Source organism: Dendroctonus ponderosae, unplaced genomic scaffold (assembly GCF_020466585.1).
Source record: "Dendroctonus ponderosae isolate FM_Combo_2020 unplaced genomic scaffold, Dpon_F_20191213v2 Dpon_F_20191213_6, whole genome shotgun sequence".
NCBI classification, from domain to species: domain Eukaryota; kingdom Metazoa; phylum Arthropoda; class Insecta; order Coleoptera; family Curculionidae; genus Dendroctonus; species Dendroctonus ponderosae.
In genome coordinates, this window is record NW_026018814.1 from 12,473,500 (window position 1) to 12,477,614 (window position 4,115).

The window sequence follows — 4,115 nt, forward strand, 5'->3', positions numbered from 1 at the left end:
AACATGCTTTTCCCGTCTTTTAAGTTTTTCTTCTATTCCAGCTTCGATTCTTCCTTCAGCATCTTTCAAAACTTCTGCTGATGGGTCTGACATTTTGCTGCGACTTTGCATCTGATGAGAAGCCATCGATCTTTAACTTCTCTGCACTTTTTTCTAATTGTTTTGTTGAGTCATCTGGATTTGTCTTGATTTTGATCCTTGTGCTTCCTTCTTTCATCCATCAAGGACAGTATTTCTTGCGTCATCCACCCTTGCTTTTTGTTGGTTTGTATGAACCCTAACTGTTGCTCTTGGATATTGTTAATTGTTCTCTCTCTTACGAGCCAGGTTGCCTCCGACTCTTCTATCTTGATGCGTTTTATTTTTGTTTCTAGTGAGCTTCTTACTTGCGCCTTTATATTAAGATCTTTCAGTCTTCGGATGTCTATGACTTTTGTGTTTGTTAGTCTCTTTGGTTTTTTAAGTCGATATAGTTCAAATTCCATAGCAACTGATCAGATCTCACGTTCGCTACTAGATTTGTCTTAACTGCCTTCACATACCTTTGGAGTTGTTTATATAGTAGTATGAAGTCAATTTGATTTATCACTATAGTCTTCGTGGTGTTTGCAGGAGAGGTCCATGTATATAGTCGTCATGGATGGAGTTTGAAAAATGTATTGGTAATTACTGAGTCCTGCTTTGAGCAGAATTGGGCAAGTCTGTCGCCTCTTGTGTTTCCTGTCTCCAGTTCGTATCTACCGACTCTATGAGCCTCCTGGCCAGCTCCGATCTTTGCGTGCAGACCTTCCATAACCTTTCTTCATTCACCTTTCTTTGCTGTCCGCATCAGTTCTTCAATATTGCTATAAAAGAGTTCAACATGGTCATCAGGTCTATCTCCCGTAGGGGCATACATTTGAATTATGTTCAATATCCTATGCGAGGTTTGTTTTTTTATAAGCATGGCTCGGTCGTTGAGGGGGACAAAATCCAAAACCGATCCAGCCACCGCTGGCGTCACCAGAATTGCAACTCCGTGTCTTTGCTCTCTGTCTGTTCATCCAGAATAAAATAGATATCCATTGACTGTTTTTTGGGTGTAGGATCCGGCCCATCGGGCCTCGTTAAGTCGTAGGATACCGATATTCATCCTGTGCATTTCCAATTACAGGTTCGATTGTGTTCCGAGCATAAATAATCTACGTACATTTCATGTTGCGAAGAGCACAATTTTATCGTAAAGTTTAAGTTTCACCTTGTTCAGGCTTCAGTTACATAAAATTTGTGTGAAACGCATTCAATACAGAAATAGTCCTGTTGTAATTCAAAGCGTCCCATACTCATCTTCAACAACATAAAATGTGCAAAGCAATCCAGTTAGTTCTTCGAACAATGGAAAGCCTTCGGCCACAGAGCCCTCATAAGCGTTTGAAATAGGCTAGTGCAGATTTCGAGGTGCGCCAACCTCAGGCACCCCCAGGACTGGTTTCGAGTTTACAGGAAATAGGCGGTGTCGATTCAGTTTCTATTCTATGCCCAATCTCTGAAAAAGCACAAAAGAAGAGTAGGTATGTGATTTTCTGTAGATGCCTGGAGTTTCTGTTTAAACTGAAATTTTATTTTTAAGTACTTTCTATTCTGATGTACTTCTCAGTACTGTAGCTGTAAACTATATTTCTGCACCTGCAAAGCATAATTTCCGAAACAACAAAGCTGAAAGGACACAAAGAGATAACCGAGTTGCATCAAGCCATATTATTACTCAATTATTTTCTTAGCACTGAGCAAACGATTTCGATACATTAAAATTGTTGTCTCAAGTGTGAATTTTCCCAACGGATATTATAGATCGGAACACCATAGAGGACGTTAAGCTTGAAATAATATATTTATGTCGGAAGCAAAACACTTTTATGGGCAAAGTAATAATATTACACATTAATATAGAGTTTTTCGGCCTCAAAAATGATTGTAAACATTCATTTGATTTTGACCAACCAACACTGAAAGAGGCAGATTTAGAGCAAAAATTAGTGTGACAACAACAGCCAAAAGTTGTTTTTTCGAAAACTCATGAATAACGAATGTACAGGGCGTTAAAGTTAAATTGTCACTAGGTACTTAAAGTGTATCTTTTGGAAATGGTACGGACACAGGAGTTCTAATTTTTTACTTAACTTAAAAAAAATAGTGTGCAACAATAAAAAAAATAAGAAAATAAAATATTTATAACGATAGCAGAAAATGGCTATTGAAACGTGAAGATAATTTTTTAAATTATTTTTTTTGCTGCTAACACAGATATTTGTCTAAATTGATTTTGAATTTCCCATTAATTTTCCAAGTGTCGCAATATTTAATTTAATTATTTTTTATTGAAGCATTGTGGAGAACGCAACCATCTGCAATTCTTCGAGCTAGGGAATGCATAAGATTGGAATGAGCTCATGTTGAACCTATATACAAAATTTTTCAGTAAATCCGTATTGAATAAAAATATTTTTTCCTCGAAATCAAGAGTGTCTTTTTGTAGCTTAAGCTCTGGAAATTTTTTTTATACAAACTTGTTAAGTTTTTTTTAACGCCCCTGTCCAAATCCGAGAGCATGCCCACATATTCCGGGACACCCTGTATACACTTAATATCTTGTAATGTATTAGCTTATTCTTTTTTAGATGCTTTTTGAAACATAGGTGGGGGTCAATATAGTGAGGCTCAAACTCTAAGAAAAAATTACAATTAATAAATGGAATTAATTTAGAATAGTTACTTGTACGTTTCAATAGCGGTGCTGATGTATTTTTCAAAAGGCATCTGAAAATAAAAATTTATTACGTTTATCTAAACTAAAAAGAAACATTTTCGGACATGGAAAAGAGCACAAATTATTCGGCTTTTCCAACTCTAAACTTAAGGCAAACAGTTCAAGTAAAAGTGAATTTACTTATCGAGTAATTGTTATTTACGTTATATTAATGGGGTATATTTTTCATTTATACACCAGAATAACAAGGTAACATAATCGTCGTAAACAGCGTTAAACAAGCATTCCAGAGGAACTGCTCCAATTTCTTTTCATTATACAAATTATACAAATTATACAAAAAGCACAATAACTGAGCAATCATTGGTATAATGTTACTAAATAGGTCAATAACATTGCAGTACTTCAACACTTTAAATCATATACAAGCAATTATTAGTTACTGCAAAATTAAAGAATTATTTACAAGTACACATCCATAACGTAGATACAAAAATGTCGATGACTGCATACCGTGTAAAGTCCTTTGCGGCATCTTATTACTCAAGAGCCCAGACCTCTGCATCATAGGTTTAAGAGTGCTCTCTTGGACGACCTCTTTCTCATTTCCTAATTAATCATGAATATTAAATTGTTTATTTATTTCACATTGCTATTATTATCATTAGTAAGACAGTAAAATGAAGAAGCGTATATACCTGAATCTACATAAGTTTGAGGTCAGAGGATATTGAAATGCAATTAGTTGTGCTGCAGAACGAAAAATGGTAATTACTGATTTTTATAATTGTTATATGTGCAAGCCAACATATTGCCCACATTTATTGTCTTTAATTGACAATTAAATTAATTTTGAAGCTTTATTGATATTGATGACTATTGGAAAATTTATTTTCCTTCATTTGCTTTTATCTCACCAATAGATTTGATGATTCCTAACTAAAATCTTCATTCACTCTGGATGGTGCCTCGAAAAATGTACCCAAACTTGCAGCATTACTAAATGCGATTGGAAGTACAGGGTGGGCAAAACTGACAATTTTTATGGGTTATTTGGAAAACCGTCGCAGATACCAACAAACTATTATGGATAAGTTCTATATTGTTGAGGCGGATTAATTTTTTTACAAACTTCTTTTTGAGTATTTCGTATTATAAAAGTCACATAACAATTTGCACAGACGAATTATCAGAGCGAATTTTCATATACTGTATTATCCTACTATTGTTACACAATTTATTAACATACACTTTTTTAGGTTCATTTAGGTTCTTTTGATAACGATAGCAGAAAATAGCTATCGAAACGTCAAGGTAATTTTTCAAATTAATTTCTTTACTAATTGGAATTTTCTCTTACAGCTTGAGC